Source organism: Protopterus annectens, chromosome 9.part0 (genome assembly GCF_019279795.1).
Source record: "Protopterus annectens isolate FY-2018-M chromosome 9.part0, PAN1.0, whole genome shotgun sequence".
Classification (NCBI taxonomy): Eukaryota; Metazoa; Chordata; order Ceratodontiformes; family Protopteridae; genus Protopterus; species Protopterus annectens.
The window spans coordinates 933,963,485-933,984,355 of NC_056743.1; the positions used below are offsets into that span (position 1 = coordinate 933,963,485).

Below are 20,871 nucleotides of genomic sequence, written 5' to 3' on the forward strand. Positions count from 1 at the left end.
GTTTTTCAAGGCAAGTATTCCATGTTAGTTTTACTGAATGTCTCAAGGCAGGCAAACTGGGCTTTCTTAGAACACAATTTAGATCTTTATTTTTATCATTTGTAAATTGGGAAAGTGAAGTGATCCACTATAGACCCATTTCAACCACAGACTGGGAATACACAATGTATACAACATTAAGATCAGTAAAGTAAAATTTACAGTAGATACAAGTATTTCCAATAAAAGGTTATTTCAATCACTCGTGATACAGTATATTAATCTGTTAAAAGGTAACTGCATACAACAAAAAAAACACACACACACACCCAAGGGTAATTCAAGTAGTCTGATTACCACTGTTCTGGGATGGATAATACGAGGCACAAAGTCTGCTGTTAGATTGCATTTTATAAATTAAATGATGTTTTTAGTCATCAAAAAGACAGGTTGGAATATAGGAAGTTATCATTGTTAAGTTTTTGGTTAGGTTATAGCAAGTTGTTTTAAAGCAGATAAGTATAACTGCATAAGGAACTTAGATTAGCAGATGTTCACACAGGACCACTGCAGCAGTAGTCAACAACCTGACTTCTAGAGCTTTGCACCAATCTCCCTTCCAGTTGGCAGATGTTTTCATCCACACATCATCAACACATTCCCAGTACAAAGAAAGCATTGCCTTTCCATCATTGGTTATTTCTTGCTCATGCAGCAGACAGAGTAGGGTCCTCTAACTGTTTGCTAGGCTTATTGCTATTCAGCAGGAGGCACTACAACATCCCACCTTCTGGGAATTTACAGCATAGCAGGCAAAAGGACCCTAGGAATATGGCATTCCCACAATCCATTCAAAAAACAGATGCTAAATGTCCTGTGAGAGGCAGATGTGGAAATCTGTAACAGTAAAATGAGAGACTAGATCCTACAAGCTCTCTAGGATGCTCACAGTGTAAAAGGGGAATGTTGAAGGAAAATAGTTGTGTAAAATCTGACCATAACCATAGATGCCCTTTTCTTCCATGTTGCAATATTCTTACTGTAGGATCCTCCGCCTCAGGCAACCTGAATGTCAGCTCCTTTACAAAAGCTTTCATCCTGGTTGCAGTTGGTGCATGGGACGTCACACATAGGGTTATAAACCAGGGACCTTAAATGTGACGTCTGCATGCACAGCTCTCAGAACTAACTGCCCAGTCAGTCAGTAGCTTAGGAGATGCCAAATTATGTCTTTCAGACTGGTGGAATGCCACAGATAGTCAAAAAATGACCCTAGTGCTGGGTAGGGGCTCTGTGAGGCCCCTTAGACCTGTAGGTATGAAAATTGGGGATCAGGAGGAAGAGAAGGAATACTGCAACATGGAAGAGAAGGACATCTATGGTTATGGTAAGACTTTACACAACTATTCTATGTCTTTCTATTCTCATGTTGCAGTATTCTTACTGTGGGAGAGTACCGCAGTTCATGGAGGAGGAATGTAGCGGATTCCAGAAATCCTTGCAGGATTGCCCTTGTGAAACCTGCTCTGGCTGTGGAGATATGGTCCAGTTTGTACTGTTTGGTGAAAGTATGTACAGTGGACCAGGTGGCTGCTTTAAGGATGGTAGCTGTGTCTAGGCCTTTGAAGAAGGTTTTGGAGGAAGCTACTACTCTAGTAGAATGAACCCTAATTCCCTGATTCAGGTCTTTTCCATGGTATGAGTAACAGAAACAGATGGTTTTCCTGATCCAACAGGAAATAGTCTGTTTGGAGACTGCCTTGCCCAGGGCTCTGGGGGTGGAAGGAAACAGAGTTGATTAGATTTTCTGATGGACTTGGTTTTGTCTGTGAACATCCAGGGAATGTAGTATTCTCTCACTGTCATTCTGGGGAGAGAAGAAAAAGGTTGGTAGGTGAATGGACTGATTTAGTGATAGCTCATTAACCACTTTAGGCATGAAAGAGGGATTGTTGCCCTGTCTTTATGGAAGATGGTGTAAGGAAGGCATGCCATGAGTGCCCATAACTCTGATACCTTCTTTTTGAAGTGAGGGTTACCAGCAAAACTGTTTTCCATGTGCACATCTGCAGGGATGAAGAAGTGGCTGGTTCAAATGGAGTCAATGTAAGTTTTTCAAGGACATAATTTAGGTCCCAGGATGATAGGGTAGGTTTTCTGGTTGGTCTTATGTGTAAGACCTCTTTTAAGAACAATTTAACATCCAACCTGGAGAGCAAAGGTGGTTCCAGGGGTAGGCAGGCAGAGATAGCAGAGAGATGCACTTTCACTGAACAGTAAGACAGATCTGCTTTAAATCAGCTCACACAGATAAGCTAAGGCTAAAAGGACATCTGCTAGAAGGGGTCCTTATGTCTTTGGAGACACCATGTGGAGAATCTGTCCCATTTAGAAATGTATGATCACCTTGTGTTAGGTTTCCTGGCCTCCTGCAGGACAGAAAGCATGTCCTCTGTGTAGCAGTGTCTGAAGGGTACTAGAAGTATATCACCTCGAGAGTTAGGCTCAGGATATCTAGGTGTGTGTGGATGGATGAGAGTTCCCTTCTGTTGTGCGAGTAGGTTCACCTTGTGAGGTAACTTGTGGTGATTGTCCTTGGTGAGGGCATGTAGACGGGGGAACCCAATGATGCCTTGGCCAGTAGGAAGTCACCAGCAAAATTTTTGGCACGTCTCTCCTGATCTTCAGGAGGACTTTCTGAATGACAGGGAAGGGTGGAAAGATATACAGAAACCGTCCCTTCCATGAGATGGTGAGGGCATCCACTCTCCAAACTAGGGGAGAATGGTGTTTGGTACAGAATCTTGTCAGTCTGTTCTGGAGGGAGGCAAACAGATCTGTGTGTGGTATACCCCATCAGAGGATAATGTCTAGGAAAACTTCCCTGTGTAACATCCACTCGTGATGTAGAGAGAATGATCTGCTTACAGTATTTGCCTGAATGTATGTTGCCTGTAGGGATAAGTTGTTCTGTGAGGCTAATTCCTAAATTTGCATTGCCAGCCTGCATAGAAGGTTGGACCTGGTCCCCCTCGCTTGTTGATGTACCACATGACAGTGGTGTTGTCTGTGAAGATTAGCAGAGGGTCTGGCTGAAGGATAGGGAGAAAAGCCTTCAGGGCCAAATGAACTCTGTCATTTCCCTGACATTAATATGTTTCCTCAAGAGGGATGCCTGCCAAGGTGCTTGTACCTCGAGTCCCTTGATGTTAGCCCCCCCAGCACAGATCCGATGCATCTGTATGCATATGTTGAGGATTCCTTTGAACCTGTTGTAGCCACCACATTAGTTCTGTTTGCAGACAAGGTTGGAAGGGTATTTGGAAATCTAGGGGATGGCTGTGCTGGGACCATATGTTCTTTAAATTACCACTGTAGCTTCCTCGTGCATCCTGGCTAGGGGGAGCATAGGGATGGTGGCTGCCATCAGACCCAAAAGGTGCATAAACTGTCTTGTTGACAGCTGGTCTATCTGGAGGAGGTCTTGGAAATGGTTTGTCTTGGGGGTAAAAATGCCCTCATTAGGTCTGTCCGAAGCCTGCACCCCAGGAAGACATTGTCTTGTTCTGGGAATAGAGATGACTTGAGGAGGTTCAGTGCAAAACCCAGTCTCTAAAGCAGGGACATAGACAACTGGAAATTATTTTTGAGGGTCTCCTTATTCTGCAAGAATCAAAATATCATCTAGGTAGGGATAGAGCTATATGTCCTTGAGCCTGCAGAAGGCTATAGCAGGAGCTAGGCATTTGGTGAAAACCCTTGGTGGAGTGGACAAACCAATGGGCAAGGCAGTAAATTGAAAATGAAAGGAAGGGCCAGCAAAGTGAAAGTATTTCTTGTGGTTTGGGTGTATGGGGATGCGGAGGTAATCCTCCTTCAGGTCCAAAGTGGCCATGAAAGCTCATGGTGGCAATAGTGGAAGCAGGGTCTGTAGGGATAGCATACTGAAAGAGGGGACCTTTAGAAAAAGATTTAGAATGGATAAGTCCAGGATTGGTCTCCATGGTCCATCCTTTTTTGGAACTAGGAAAAGTCTGGAGTAAAAACCTTTTCCTTCTTGTCCTCGTGGTATGGGTTCTATGCTGCCTTGTGCCCATAGATCTGGATAATGTGAAGAATTAGGTGAAGCTGATTTTTGGGTGGGAAAGGAATGCCCTGTGGGGTGGGTCTTTCCTGCCAGGATAGGAAATATCCTTTTTCCACTATTGCCAGCACCCAGCGGTCTATGGTGATTTCTTTACAAAGGGGCAAAAAGTGAGAGATGGGAAGCAAGGGGAGGTGGGCAAGGCAGTCGCACATTGCTGCCATTATTTCTGTATTGAAAGGACCATCTTTGGGCTGGCTGAAAAGGGGTAGTCATTGAAGGTAGCCTCCTAGTCCCTTTCCTATGCCTGCTAGAGGCAAGGGTGGTCATAGAAGGAGCCCTTCTGATATAGGATGTGTTAGCAGGATAATTTCTATAGTACTTGGGTATGGGAGAGACTAGCAGGTGTTTAATATCCTGCAGCTCTTTGCTTTTCTCCTGTAAATTTTTAAATAACTCTGCAGACTGGTTACCAAACAGAAGGTTATTATCAAGAGGGGCATCTAGGATTTTAGACTTAAATTCTTCGAGCAGTGGTTGGACTGATGCAGACTGATGCAGTTGCAGCTTATCTAGCAGAGGCATCTGCTGCATCATAACTGCATCTGATTGAGAGCCTGGTCACCTGGAATGCCAGGGATAGCTTAGATGCTACTTCAGTTTTGTTAGGGGAGTCAGGCAGGGAATTCAGAAGTGTAGAGGCTTGGGATACCAAGTCCAAGGCATATTTTACCATATGCGTTTGGCAGTTAATTGCTCTGAAGGCCAGGGTGGAGGAAGTGTAAGTTTTCTTGCCCAGCCTATCCATAATTTTACTGTCTTTACCTGAAGGCAAGAGAAACGATGAAAGCAGCAATCTAGATGGTCTATCTGGGTCCACAGCAGGGTCCACCAAGGGGTTTTACTAGGAATTTGTGGTTATCAGGTACTTTATAGAAACAGTCTGGTCTCTTTGAGGCAGGAGGCTGAGAGTCAGGGTTCTTAGAGGAGAAAGCAAATGCATCAACGTAAGCAGGGATCACTGGAGGAATGACCGACTGAGAGGGACATTCAACCTGCAACAACTCAAAGTATCTTTTTTGAGTTTGTCATTTGGGAAGTATCCTATTTGAAGTATTCTTCCATCTTAGTGATAGTTTCACCAAATGTTATGTCCTCTGGAGGGGAATCTCCAACAGAATCCTCATCTGGAGAATAATATTCCAGGGGGGAGGCTATTTGCGAGGAATAGGTGAGACTCCTCTGAGCAAGAGGATAGGGCCTCTTCTTCCTGGGGAATAGAGGGAAGGAGTGAGGCAGCAGAACTAGGCCTTGGGCTGAGCACTGGAATAGAAGAGGCTGAGGAAGGTGCAAGCCTAAGGGCCATGAAGGCCTGCATGATGGACTGAGTAAAGGACTGCCAGTCAAATTGTTCTTTTTTTTGGGGGGGGGGTAGATAAATGTTAAGTTTTTTTGTTTTATTTTTAAAGGAGTAGATTTTGGAGACACTGTAGGCCTTGATTCTGGGGCCTTCGCAAAGGAAGGAGACTTAGATTCTGGTGCTCCAGAAAGGCATCCTGTAGAACCTGGATCCCCCTCGACATCAGGAATAACAGATGTCTGAGACATCTCCAGGGACGTGCCGGCTGGCACTTTGGATATGGGTACCTCGAGGGGAGCCGTAGAAGCAGACAGTACTAGCGGACATCCCTCAACCCCTACATCGGTAGTTGGCAGGGCATCCGACGACAGAGAGGCAGTGGTGGTAGGACTCAAAACGTTGGGCTTTATCTTTGGTGGTTCTATTAGCTCTGCCGATTCCAGATCCATCCTAAGGGCTAGCTTCTTAAGCCTTTGATTTTTTAAGTACAGATTAAGGGCCACCAAATGGCTTCTAAGAGTTTTAGGGATGAAGGATTGGTAAATGGCACAGGAGGTATGGTCACGTTCCCAGCCTAGACAAAAGACGAAATGGTCATGGATGTTCTTATGTGAAATTTGGCACCCGCATCAGCATTTACCCTTCTTAGTGGACATCGACTAATGTAAAAACCAGCAAACCAAGCTCAAGCAAGTAGAAGTCAGAAATTCTCAATGGGGCACTTAGCATTGGACGTCTTGATAAAGAGGAGCAATGCAATCAATCTGATGTTTGACTGTGGCAGAAAAGTTCTGAGGTCTGTGCGTGCAGACGTCACATTTAAGTGGTTTATAGGCCTGTGTGTGACATCCCATGCACCAACAGTAACCAAGTGGAAAGCTTTTGTATAGGAGCCGATGTATGGGTCACCTAAAGTGGAGGATCCCACAGTAAGAATACTGGAACATGAGAATAGAAGGACATACATAGTTACAACATGGATCCAATTTAAGCATCTACTTATTATGGTAAGCTCCTTACTTGACTGCAGTATGTTCATCGTATGGATCACTGTTATTGTAGTAATATGTAAAGACTCTCAGCTCATCAGGACAAGGAAAAAGTTACTTTCCCATGGTAGGCTGCAGAAGAACTTGCAGAATGGCAGTGTAATATCCTGCTCTCCTTCTGGAAGGAATGTCCATCTTATGCTTTGAAAAAGGTATGGACAAAGGCCCAAAGTTGCTGCCTGTAGTGCTTTTGCATTTACCCCTGATAAAAAGACAATAGTGGCAGCTGCATCACTTGTGTGGGAGCTCGACTGTTCCCTTAATTTTTTTTTTTGCCAAGAGCTAAATAGTAAAAGGAAATAAAGTGAGCAAGTTATTTGGGGATGGTTTGCTTGAAAACTGGCTTATGCAAAGCATTAGTCTAAGCTTCTTACATTCCTTGTTCTGCCAAGATAGCATCTCAGTAACCTATGAACATCTAATAAATGCAAAATCCTCTCTTCTATTTTATGGGTTTGAAAATAAAATTGGCAACAGGACAAGACTGGTTTAGAGAAAGTTCTAGGACTACATTAGGCATAAGTATTTATATGCAGGCTGACCCTTCTAGTATAATCTTTTACCCCCTTCTCCTTTGTCTTCTGGATCAACAAGGGAAGTAGGGGATCACAAAGTAAACTGACCGAAACAGACCCTCCAAATAGAATCAGAAAGTATTCAGTGGTCAGTCTTTTTGTATGATGCTCTAGAGCAGAACTTCAACTGTCTATTGCTCAAAGCAGCATAAAGATCCACTTCAGACATGCATCATCTTTGGAGAAAATGGAGAAAAGCATCCCTGCCCAGTAACCACTTGCGTTGATCAATTTCTGAGCTGCTTAGATGATCTGCCAGGGAGTTCTGATGGGATACAGAATTCAGGAGGCCTTTAGGTGCACACCTGACTTTAAGGCTGTGCCCTACACAGTCATTACCATCCTGTGTAAATGGTATGAAGGAGTTCCTCCCTGCTTGTTTATGTACCACATCATATCAGTGATGCCTTTTTATTAGTTGCAAGACTCCCTGCTTCCATATGGGTCTGAATACTGAGAAAATACGGATGACTGGGCATAATTTCTTTCATACTAATATGATTCTTGCTCTACTGGAGGTCTCAGGTACCCTAGACATTTAGCCCTCTTGTGTGGACTCATCAGGCTACATTTGAGTCTTCTATGAACACAGCTTGATTGACTGGAGTCTATTTGAAGTGAACATTCTGTATCTGTTGCATCTTTCTTTCAATCTGCTAAGGATGCAGGACAGGAAAGAAAATCTACTCCTGGGACTGGCTGTGCCCACTGTAGCTTTCACTTAAGACTTTGCAGGTACCACTGAAATGCAGATACCATTGTACCCCATACTGAAAAGGTATTCTCTTGCATTTCTTTTGAAAAGTTTTCTGAAATACAAGATTGTCATTCTAAAGAAGCTGGCTTTCTGAATGAGTCCAGCAGGGTCCCCAGGAATATCACAGTTATAGATGGTATTAAATTTGATTTAGGGAGGTTGATAGAACTGTAGCCTAAAACAATTTAAGATCAACTGTAGGTTCCACTGTGTTTTTTCTCATACACAGTTGTTCTAGAGGTACCACTTGTTAGAGAAAAAAATGCATCTCTCATGATTATTCTACACAAAATGCATATTAAACTTACAATTTCTTCACAAATATGTTTGATAAATTATTTAATATTTGTTCATGTAAAAATGATATGTAGTATAGATGCAAAGTTATGCAAACCACAAATACTTATTGTACCTCTGACTGTTTCACAACTGCATTCTAATATCAAGCCATAAGTGTATTAGCAGATGACTGAAGGTAAAGAAAGTGCTGAAGGGGTTAAGTGATGTTATAAAGACTATTATAAAGACTGGTTTCTGAAAGAAGACAGAACACACCTTCCAAGACCTGGTTGGGATGGGTAGTTACAAGGAATATTGGGGAGTTAGAATGTTACTGATACTGAAATATATAGTCAAGACTGATTAAACAAGCTAGGTGGCCTGTGTTTTTCTAAAACATTACTGGTACTAAAAACATGATTATGTGTTCACGTGCAGCACTAAGTGAGAAGCACAAGAGTTTGCAGAGATCCTATTTGTTAACGTCAGTATTCTGCATGCATGATACTGATAAGAACATTTAAAGAGTGTATTTTTGCTGCTTGGGGAGACTGATTTTTTTTTTTAATTGTGAAGGTAGTCTCCCAGCACTGACGTATGTGAATTTAAAGAGAGAGAAAATGTTTTGCACATCCTGAAGAGTTATTCTTGACTCAAGACTAAAGGTAATTAATGCTATTTATGTATATTTTAAACTGCACTTTAACACACTGAAACTGAATTTATGTATATTTTAAACTGCACTTTAACACACTGAAACTGAATGAGTAGATGTGAATGACCTTGGTTCTACAATACGCAATTAGCGAAACAGAACATTTTGAAAAGATGCTGGGAGAAGTAACCAATTTAAACAGTAATAGGTAAACTGGAAGTGAAATTCCCTTGCACTGAACCTGAGAAAGCACCTCTGGGTCTTGGTGAATGAGAATATTTAGGTAGTCATCCTTGAATTCCAAGGGGATGATTAGCATTCTAAATTTTTAGAACTCCAAGAATTTGTTGAACCTTGACAAGTCTAGTACGAACTTCCATTGGCCAGTCTTTCCTAGACACTAGGAACAATCTTAAATAGAAGAGTTTGACCTGTTCTTTGTTCACTATTTTTTTAAATGGCTCTCTGTAGCAAACATTCTTCTACAATGGAGAGTGCCAAGTCTCCATTAGTTTTGGAACTTGTAGAATCATAGCAAACTGTGTGTATGAATGTGTAGCCTGCATCTCTGTCCCACAACTTGTACAATGCACTTGTCCTGAGTAACCTTTTGTTTTTCCATTGGTCTCAGTCTATAAAGAATAAGTCTATAAATGCACACTTGCCTTTTTTCTGGGTGGACATATCCTAAACACACACCAGTCTGTCCACAAAGGCCAAACACTAAACCCTTGATAAAGTGAGAAGAGCATTCCTCAACAGCATATTTAAATACTACCTTTAGGAGGACAGGTTAAACTGCTGGACTGTTACAACTACACATACAAGTCTTGAAAACTGTACAGCAGCAAAAAAGAACTACAGATGGCGTTGGTAGATATCCCCTTCATCATGAGAATGTGCAGATATCTCACAGGTAGTACAGATGTCCACCTGCCTGGGAAGGCACAAAGCTCTGAAAGTTGAGCCAGTTGTCAGGTCTTCTGTTGCAGAAGTCTCAGTGGATGCAGCTACTGCAACACAGAATGGACAATGAACATGATGCGACTTTCTTTACATGTGATAGAGTATTTTTTTTTTTTTTTTAATTTTTTGCGGTCACTTTCCAGTGCTGGCTGGTACAGGACCATGTAAGAGAATGCTTAATCAGCAGAGGTTAGATTATTTTCAGATCTGTAGAGTAGTATGGAATTATTCATATAGTTGTGGAGTTGGATTGTGAAGCACTGTGGCATTATTCAATGAGTGCTTTTAAATTAATCTGGATCCAAAGTCATATTAAGCAAATTTCTAGGAGATCTTAAAGATAAATGCCTTTTACAGACTGTATGGTTAAAGGAAGATCTACAGGAAAACAGGCAGGAATTGCTGAAAAATGCACTTAACAGATTAATAAGCCAGGCTTGTATTAAACAGACTCAAATACTTTACTGCATTTAAACGGTTAAGACCAGAATGGGATACTTTCCTTCCCTGCTACGAGGGCAGCTCTTTGCTGAGAAAAGGTTGAAAGGGGCACTACTTACATCCAAGAATTAAGTGATTGAACTATGGTTGCCTTAAACATAAGAGCAATAAAAAAAGGCTACATTTGCTTTTTCACATTTTACTTTTACAAATTTCTGTAGCACAGTGGATGGAAGGAGTGAATACAACAGAAGGCAGTGGTTCCATGGTATTGAGGAGGCATCTGCTACCCTTGCCAAAGGCTGAGGCAGTGTGAAACAAACCATTTATAGCTAGCTGTTCAGGTGTGATGGAAACACATGCATCATTGGGAAACCCCAGTGCTTTACTATGAACTGAAAAACCTCTCTCCAGTATCCTTTTTCATGACAGACATTTATTTTCCAAATAATGTATCTATCATTGTGCTCTGATAGTAATGAAGGTAGACTTATAAGACAAGATCAAGATGAGATTAGTCTCAATTACCCATTTCCAGATAATCACTGGCAACCTAGGCAGATTGTACCACCGTGTACCTCCTTATGTACCACATCACTGCAATACTCCATCCCTAACTGCAGAGGCCCTAGCTGGAGACCTGAATATAATGATATCCAGGACAGGACGACAGCCAATATGTCTTTTGCGTGTATATTCTGCTCACTGCACTTAAAGCTTTAGGATGCCGGCATTCCATGCATAAAACAAGGCAACTAGCATCTGGTCTGGGAGAAGAGAGAGGTAAATACTGTAACTCCTTTGTCAAGGAAAGGCAGACGGCTGAATGTAAATTCTAATATATGGCCCTTTTGGTTTTTCATAATTTTCTCACATATTAATGGATTTTCTTCATCCAAAGCCTCACACACAGAGGGAGTAGAATGCAGGGCATGCAATCCAGTGTCTTCAGGAAGGGTCTGCCTATGAAATAAGTTTCTATCATTACCTGACTGAAAAAATGTTAAATTTTACCTTATTCTGTGAAAGACAGATGATGCAAGTCTTCAGGTTCAGTACAGGCCCAGAAAGCTCAATCTAAGAATGTACTAGATCTGATCATTCTCATCATGTGGTAGCACCCTGAGACCTGAGAAAGTACAGTTTTGTACCTACCATAAATGCAGATGTTCGAGTGTATTCACTGCTGCAGTCATTACACTTGGGTTATCCTGCCGTCAGGCAGTCCCGCAGTCGGCCAGAGTTCCAAAGTCTTGGTCCGGCGTCGGCTACTGTCACTTCTTCCCTGACATCAGTGTGCCAGGTGTATACAAGATGCAGCCGAAGCCATTTTCTTCAGTTTTCTTGCCCCAGATGTCAGGTGCCCCCAAATAGGTAGGCAATACATATTGCTAATAAAACATAAAAAGGTAAAATCAACACCTTCAGTTACCCGCAAATACACCACATAGGTAGTATAGGGTTGAAAGGTATAGATAAGTCCCAGCTAAGAAAGAGGGGCTGGAGGAAGGGTAACCTGGACTGCAGCAGTGAATACACTCGAACATCTACATTTATGGTAGGTACAAAACTGTACTATGTTCATTGTGTTTCACTGCTGCAGTCATTACACTTGGGTTGAATCCCAAAGCTGAGGTAGGGTGGCTGGTTCTATAGAGGATTTGGGGTGGCTATTAGGCCCTGCAGCACTGCAGTGGCAAAGCCAGCTTTGGATCTAGAATAAAGAGGCAAGTGATCATGCTTGGTAAAGGTGTCCACTGAACTCCAAGTTGCAGCTTCCAAGATATCTTTGGTAGGTACTCCTCTAAGGTAGGCAGTTGAAGTGGCTGTTGCCCTGGTGGAATGTGGCCTAATGTTACTAGGTACATTTTTCCCATGCCGTGTGTAGCAGTAACGGATACAGTGCCCTATCCGCTTTGAAATGGTCTGCTTTGAAATAGCCTTTCCCTGTGATCCTGCAGCATATGCCACAAACAATTGCTCAGTTTTTCTGAAAGCTTTTGTTTTGTCCAAGTAGAAACGTAACTGTCTGTGTATGTCCAATAAATGCAGAAGTCTCTCCCCTTATTCTAGGGATTTTGATAAAAAGTTGGCAAGTGAATAATTTGGTTAAGAGCCACACTGGATACCACCTTTGGCATAAATGAAGGGTTTGTTCTTAAAGAAACCTTGCCTTGGTGAAAAATGATGAAAGGCTCCACTGCCATTAGTGCCTGTAACTCTGAGACTCTTCGTGCTGAGGTTATTGCCAAAAGCAGAACAGTTTTCCATGACACATATTTTAATTCTGCTGAATTGGCCGGCTCAAAAGGAGGTAAAGTCAGTTTTTCCAAGACAAAATTGAGGTCCCAAGTTGATGTTGGTGCTCTCCGGGGAGGTCTTATGTTTTTAGCCCCTCTGAGGTACTGTTTTAGCAATGGATGAGAAAAAATAGGAGGATCTGTGTTGTAATGAGCCGAGATGGCAGAGGCGTGGATCTTAATGGATGAAAAGGATAGGCCTTTGTCCAGCATCTCAGTTAAGTATTGTAATATCGGAGGAATATTTGGGACAAGAGGGTCAAAGCTTTGAGCCTGGTTCCAGGCACAGAATCTCTTCCACTTTTCTGAATAAGAATTCCTGGTGCTAGGCCTCCTGGCATCCAAAATGACATCCATAACAGCTTTAGAGAGAGGTGTTGTCTGCTTGACTAACGAATCTGCTATGCAGCCTGGTTTAAAGTTTTGAGCTGACTGTGCAGGATCTGATTGTTTTGTTGAGTCAGAAGATGCGGAGTTTGAGGTAAAATCCATGGTGGGCCTTGAGCTAAGTTCTTCAAGATTGGGTACCAGTGCTGGCGTGGCCAGTCTGGGGCAATCAGGATCATTTTTGGCTTTTCCTGTCTGACTTTTAGGAGTACCCTTAAAAGGAGAGGCAGCGGTGGGAAGGCATAAACTTTAGGCTTTTCCAACTGAACGAGAGAGCATCCACTTTCCATGCTTGTGTGTGGTAAGTCCTTGTGCAGAATTTCTGTAGTTGACAATTCATTGGGGAGGCAAAAAGATGTATGTCTGGGCTCCCCCATTTTTGTGTTATCATGCTGAATACTTGTCTTGTGGATTTAATTTCCACTCGTGAGTATCCATAATGTTTCTGGGCGGCCATGGTAGTGCAGTGGTTAGCATTGTCGCCTCACAGCAAGAGGGTCTCTGGTTCGATCCTCGGTTGGGGTGCCTTCTGTGCGGAGTCTGCATGTCCTCCCTGTGGTCACGTGGGTTTCCTCCGGGTGCTCCGGTTTCCTCCCACATCCCAAAGACATACTACAGGTGGATTGGACACTCTAAATTGGCCGTAGGTGTGAGTATGTGTGTGTGTGCCTACTGTGGAAGGTTGGGCGCCTGGCTGGCAACTCGACACTGTAAAACTCCACTGCCAATCATGAGCGGACAGGTGATCCACTGTGGCGACCCCTAACTGGGAAAAGCCGAAAGAAGAAGGATCCATAATGTTTCTGCTCAAGTCGTCTGCCAGAGTATTTTTCTTTCCTGGCAGGAATTGTGCTTGCAGATGAACTTGATAGGTTAGAGCTGTGTTCCATAAGGTCATGGCTTGTCTGCATAGGGGATAAGAATGAGCGCCCCCTTGCTTATGTACCACATAACTGTGGTGTTGTCTGTCTTTAATAATAGTTGTCCTGGTTGCAGGAGGTCCTTGAAAGCCGTTAGGGCATTTTGTACAGCTACCATCTCTTTTTGATTGATGTGAAGATGCATTTGGTCTGCGGCCCACTTGCCCTGAATACATTTTCCTGCCATGCGTGTTCCCCAGGCGTAATCCAAAGCATCTGTTGTTAGTGTCAGCCTGCCTGTGGGTAGAGTGAAAGGCGGTCCCTTGTTGAGGTGACATGCCTGTGCCCACCATCAAAACTCCTGTTGTAGGCAGGGAATTAGTGGTATTACTGCTTCCAAACTGTGACAGTGTTGAGTCCAAACACTTTTTAGATACCATTGTAATTTCCTCATATGTAGTCTGGCATATGGCATTAGTAGTATGCAGGATGCCATGAATCCCAAGGCCTGCAGAATTTTTCTTGCAGGGAGTTGGGTTTTTGTTGCCATCAATTGAAAGTACAGAGTCAGTTGTCCTTGCTTGTCTGGCATGAGATAAGACATCTGGGCCATTGTATTTAAGCTAGCACCCAGGAATATTATCTCTTGTGAGGGCACTAGTTTTGACTTCTTTTCGTTTACTGTGTACCCCAGGCAAATTAGCAACCTTTTTACAAACACCAGATGCTTTAGAAGAATGTCCTTGCTCTCTGCTTGAATAAGGCAGTCGTTCAAGTATGGATATATTTGAATTCCTTTTTGTCTGCAAAATGCAATTACTGGTGCCAAGCACTTTGTGAAGACCCTGGGCGCAGTAGATAAGCCAAAGGGCAGTGCAGAGAATTGGTAATGCATTGAGCCAGCTATGAATCTGAGATATCTTCTGCAATTTTGTCTGATAGGGACATGCAGGTATGCCTCTTTGAGGTCCAAAGTAACAAGCCAAGCCTTCTTGCCCAGCATGGGAAGAAGCTGCTGTAGTGTCAACATTTTGAATTTTGAACATCCAGGTAAGTATTTAGAGTAGAAAGGTCCAGTATGGGTCTCCAGGCTTTGTCCTTTCTGGGGGCCAGGAAAAGTCTTGAGTAAAATCCTTGTCCTTGCTCCTGTTGTGGCACTTTTTGAATAGCTCTCATGTCCATGAGGGCTGTAATTTGTTTTTGTGCCTCTGCCCACTGATTTTGTGGCAGGTCTGGCATTCCGTTTCATAGTATAGTACTAGGCTATTTGCCCTGGGGCATTTGTAAGCCTAGCCATAGTGATGTGGCTTTTGCTACCCCATGAAGTGGTACAAAAATGTACAGAATAAATCTAGAATACTGTGCCTCTGTCTAGTAGTGACACAGTGAAGGTCCCCTTATATAATAGAATTAGTTTACTGTGCCCCTGTCTAGCAGTGACACAGATGTGACCCCTGGGGTAAACTTACAATCTCCCATCCACTCATCAAGATTTCTCTTGAAGAGAGTCAGTGAGGGGCTCTGCCTAATACGAACTGGGATCCTGTTCCAAAGCATGGGAAGCCTCTGGGTTATGAATCTATCCCTCCAGCATGTCCTATTCATACTTGTGCCGAGGTTTAAGTCTTTAGCTCTCGTGGTCCTGATGGATTTGGATTTTTTGAGGTGGAGCACGTCCATCAGATCCTGATTGGACATGGCCTTGTACGTCAGGCAAAGATCACCTCTGAGCAGGCAGTATGCTACTGAATAGAGCTGAAGTTTCTTTAGTCTGGCAGAATAAGACATATGTTGGAGACCCTTGATCCTTTTGGTGAGGTACTTTTGTGGTCTCTCCAGCTGTTGCAAGTGCCGGGTGAGGTACATACCAAATGGGGCATTGTTCTCAATCATGGGTCTGACGAGGGAGGAATATAGGGGTACAATGACATCCTTGGATCTGGATGTGAAACCCTTCATGATGAGGTGTGCAAGGTAGAATGTTTTTCTAACCACTTTGGCAACGTGGGTGTCAAATGAGAGGTCGCTGTCTACTTGGGTCCCTAGGTCTCTGATTACTTTTTCCGTACTCAGTGGGTTGCTGTCTATGTGATAATTTGTGGGTACTTTGTTTTTTCCAAAAGGGATGACTATACATTTTTTGGCATTTAGTTTAAGGCCGTGACTACGGCACCAGTTGTCCGTTTCAGTGAGGCCTTTTTGTAGGATGTGTGCATCTGCTGGTGCATCGACTATGGCACCTAGTTTGCAGTCATCTGTGAACTTTGTCAGCCACAGCCCTCCCATGTTTGCTTTAACATCTGAGAAATAAATGCCGAACAAGAGGGGTCCCAGGACAGTTCCCTGTGGGACACCACTTGTGACTGGCTTTGAGTCTGACATTGCTCCAGCGATTTTAACTTTATGGGTTCTGTCCTTTAGCCAGTTTGCAACCCATCTAGTGACATAAGGGTTTACTTTGAAGCTGTTTAGCTTATCTGTGATGCCTGAGTGGGGTATTGTGTCGAAGGCCTTAGCCAAATCCAGGTATGCTGTATGGACTGCTTTGCCCTCATCAATGGCTCTAGTGACCGTTTCGAAAAAGTCAACCAGGTTTAAAAGGCAGGATCTGCCCTTTACAAAGCCGAACTGGGTGGGGTCAAGCGTCTGTAGGTCCCCTATGTCTCCGTTTATGAGTTCCATAATGATTCTTTCCATAGCTTTGCAGACCAGGCTAGTCAAGCTTATGGGGCGGTAGTTTCCAGGGTCTGTAGAGGCACCCCCCTTGTGGAGTGGGACCACTGTTACTGTACGCCAGTGTTCAGGTACATATCCCGAAGTAAGGCTAAGGTTAAATAGCATTTTTATGTGTGTGTTTAGCTCCTTTTGGAGTTCACGTAACACGCACCCCGGGATACCGTCAGGTCCCATTGATGCTGTGTTTTTTGCTTTGTTTAGGGCGGTTCTCACTTGGACATCTGAGATGACAGGGAGATTACATTCAGCTGGGATAAGTATTTCTTCTTTTGGGGGTGAAGGAGGCGAGAAATTTGCACTGAACCTGTCAGCCAGAATGTTAGCAATATCTGTGGGTTCAGTGTATGTTTTGTTGTTGTGAACCAACTCTGAGCATATCTGAGGGTTTCCGCCTAGGTTTCTAACATAGCTGAAGAAGGCTTTGTGGTTATCTTTAGTGTCCTTAGCGATTTTTCTCTCAAAGTTTGCCTTGGATGTTTTTATGAGAGAACGTAGTTTTCTACTAATGTTGATCAGAGATGTCTTCCCTTCATGGGATTTCGCTCTGACGTGCAGTAGCTTCCTTCTTTTGTTATACAATTTGTTTATGGCTGAGGTCCACCAGACAGGACGCTTACATTTGGTGGAGAGGGACTTGGATTTGTTTGGGATTGCATGATCCATGCATTCTTGGAGATGTCCATAGAAAGCATTTGTGAAGCATTCGGCATTGTGGGATGTGGTATCCACTGGCACAGTGGGCTTAAAGGATACCATCTCAGTCTTAAGAAGAGTGAAGTCTGCTTTTGAGAAGTTTTTCACTGTGGTCTTTTGTACTGGTGGTGGAGGTGGGATATGTATATCCAGGGTGATTAGTTTGTGGTCAGATCTCACTAGTGAGGGGTATACTTCCGGTGTGGAGCATTTTGTCCCCATGTTTGTGATGATCAGGTCTAGTATATTATCTCCCCTAGTGGGAGAGGTGACTAGTTGTTCCAGTGCATTTGAATTTATGAATTCCAGGAACCTTTGGGCTAGGGTATTAGAGCTAGAATAATGTACCCAATCTATGTTTGGGTAGTTGAAGTCTCCCAGTATGATGGTATTTTGTGATACATTCATATCCTCCAATGTCTTCAGGAAGGCTGAGTGGGGTTCTTGAGATTGGGAGGGTGGTCTGTAACATGCTACCAGTTGTATAGCAGTTTTGCCTATGGTTAGTTGCACCTGTATGGTCTCTGATGCTTCATGTGTTGCTACTAACCTGGAGGTATGGGTGTCCTTTATGAATATGGACACTCCCCCTCCCTTTGTGGTTCGGCCTGGGTTTTGGGGCCGAAAAGCATGATACGAGGTATAACCTGGTAGCGCTGGGGTGCTCTCAGGAGCCTTAAACCAGGTTTCAGTTACTGCACAGACGTCGATGTTCTCCATGCTGAGGAGTGCATCAAGTGCCTGCATCTTGAGATTTAGACTTCTGGCGTTGAGCAGCATTACCCTTAGTTTTTTTCCATTTTTGTTTTCTAAGGAGGTGGGTTTGTCTTTTGAGCCTTGCCTAAAAAAGGCACTATGGGGGTGGCAAGAGCCTTAGCCAATATCCAGAGGCCCAGTGGTGACAGGTGTAAGCCATCCCTTGCGAAGCAGCGTGGCTTGTCCAACATATCCATCCCAGGCAGGCAGACATTGGATCCCCTTAGAATGACACCAGTACTTGAGCCAATTGTTAAAGCTGATCATCTTGTCTTTGTATTGTGGTATCATTCTTGGTGAGGGCAAGATGCTGCTCAGGGTCAGGGTCAGGGTCATACCAGCCTGGGCTACATAATTGGAGAGCTCCTCTATGTCTCTTTTCATGTAGTCCAGGGAGGTATGTCTCAGGTCATTCACACCAGCATGGACAATGACAGAGTCATATTTGTACTTGCTTTGGAGTGACCTGAGTGCGTGTGTTATGTGGCGGATCCTAGCTCCCGATAGACAGCTCACAGTCACCTTCTCCTTGTTCAGCCTGGTCAGTGGGACATCAGTGTGTCTGACTATGGAGTCACCTATTACTAGTGTATCAGGCAAGGTGTTTGGCCTTAAGGGCTGCGATTGGTCGACACACTGATTTATTGAAGTATGTGTTGCATGTGTTTTGTTTTGAGGTGGTGGATTTTTGGATGTCTGCTTTGGGAGCCTCTGTTGTTTTGGTAAGTTTTTTATTAGAGCCTCAGAGTATGTCTTTGTGTTTTTATGTGTTTGGTTTGCAGTTGTGGTAGGTCTATGTGGGACTGGGATTGTTGTGTGTGTGGTTGCCATCTCTCCTGTCTGGTCATGCCAGCCCTGAGTTGAGAGAGTTCAGCCTCCAGTTTGGCTATATAGTTGCATCTCTCATGTATTCGTGTTTGTTGGGAGGAGGAGAGGGTTGTCTGTGTACATGAGACAATTGTAGCATTGTCTCAAGATGCCCAGATTGACCAGCTGAACTGGAGGCAGCCAGTAATCTACCACTCGACATGCTAGAACAGTATAAGGGAGTGGTATACCTTTAAGGGAAGTGGGTATTCACAGGGGTGGTAAGTAGATGTAGTGCTTTACTTAGTACGAGAGTGCTTACTTAGTAGAGAAGTATTGAGAACAAGTGCTAGGCTTATAATACAGTGAGTAGTCTGATTATACTAAGAGTAGAGCTTCCTTGAGGGAAAATTTGAAGAACAGACTTGGCGGAGCCAGAAAAAGTTTAACCGGCACTGCGCTATGCGTACAACTGCGCAAAGCCGTGCAAACGCGGATTTTAAACAGTGAACTACAAAAGAGCTGGAAATGGTCCCAAACAACCAATTACTACAGCTTCTTGTGCTGAGGTCACTTCCCCCAAGGACAGGTAGGCTGCTCAAGACTCCCCACTCCCACTGGTGAGCAAAGAAACTTCCTTCTATCCAAGTAAGGTAATGGACAACACAGGAACTACACCACAGCCCAGAATACAGCAATGCCTGTAAACTGGTCTAAACTAGTCGAGGAAGGTGGGAAAACAAGGATTATTTTTTTGTTTTTTTTGTTTTTTTGGTAGAAACACACAGAAAATGCAGAGACAGTGATAAATTAGTTACACAGGCTAGCACACTTTAGTGGGCAACCTCCACAGTTAAATTAAACAAACAAACAAGCAAACATTCGATCAAATTCGACTAAAAAGTAACTTTAAGTGCGGATTTTAAAATAATGCAGCAATCAGTTAAATAACAGTTCAGGCTAGTTCAAGGTAAGCTACAGAAGCTATTTCAAGTGAAAAAAAGCAAAGATACTTAAATCCAGAAGGTAGTCGCTTTTCTGAGTTCCCTGCTGCTAGGACCACTCTGTAAACCCACGTGGAGCTTGTCTGAGTAGTATAGCCAGAAAAAAACGCCCAGAGGCGGATTTTAAACAGTGAACTACAAAAGAGCTGGAAATGGTCCCAAACAACCAATTACTACAGCTTCTTGTGCTGAGGTCACTTCCCCCAAGGACAGGTAGGCTGCTCAAGGCTCCCCACTCCCACTGGTGAGCAAAGAAACTTCCTTCTATCCAAGTAAGGTAATGGACAACACAGGAACTACACACCACAGAAGCTATTTCAAGTGAAAAAAAAGCAAAGATACTTAAATCCAGAAGGTAGTCACTTTTCTGAGTTCCCTGCTGCTAGGACCACTCTGTAATCCCACGTGGAGCTTGTCTGAGCCTTGGTAGATTGTGAAAGTGGAACCTGTAACCTTGAGACACAATATTCAGAACCTATTTGTCTTGGGTGATTATATGCCAATTTTGTGAAAAAAGTGCTAGTTTTCCCCCTAAGGGAGCTGCCAAAAGGTAAGTGCTTGGCATTTGAAGGGGGAAGTCATTGGGACTGTTTCCTATAAGGTTGCGACTTGTCTTCTCCTCCTTTTGGGGTTGAAGCACACCAATGTCATGGTCTGTAAGAGCCTCGGGCTGAGATCTGCCTCTTGAGCGTCTGTATCTGCCTCTTTGTGGTCTGTCTGACACTGGAAAGGACCAATTCTTTGAAGGCCAATTTCTGCTAAATCGAGGTGGCTGTACATGTAAGAAATCCTTCACTGTTTGCACAGATTTTGCCTTATCCTCCATTTCCTTTAATACCTCCTCTGCCTTAACACCAAATAAAATATCCTGCTGTAAAAGAGCATCCAATAAATTTGCCTTAACATGATCAGGTAAACCTTGTTCTTTTAACCAAGCATGCCTTTGAATCACAGATCATGTAACTGCTGCTCTACAAGAAGCCTCGAATGAATCAAAACCACATTGCAGAGTATGTTTTCCCACTTGTTCAGCTGCATGCAATAAATCCTGCATTTTCTTGCAGTCAGGATGTTCTGAACTTGTAAGCATTTTCTGTTTTAACAGATACATTAAATATTGTTGGTATTTAAGCATGTGAAACTGGTCATTTAAAGCTCTCACTGCTAAAGTTGCAGAAGTGTA

General features: G+C 43.3%; 1 protein-coding gene across 1 annotated transcript in view; it reads right to left on the reverse strand.

The window, feature by feature from the left end:
- The window catches only part of LOC122810608 (tastin-like), a 1,451,617-nt gene that overhangs the window by 598,863 nt on the left and 831,883 nt on the right, over positions 1–20,871 (reverse strand). The gene's annotated exons all lie outside the window — the stretch shown is intronic.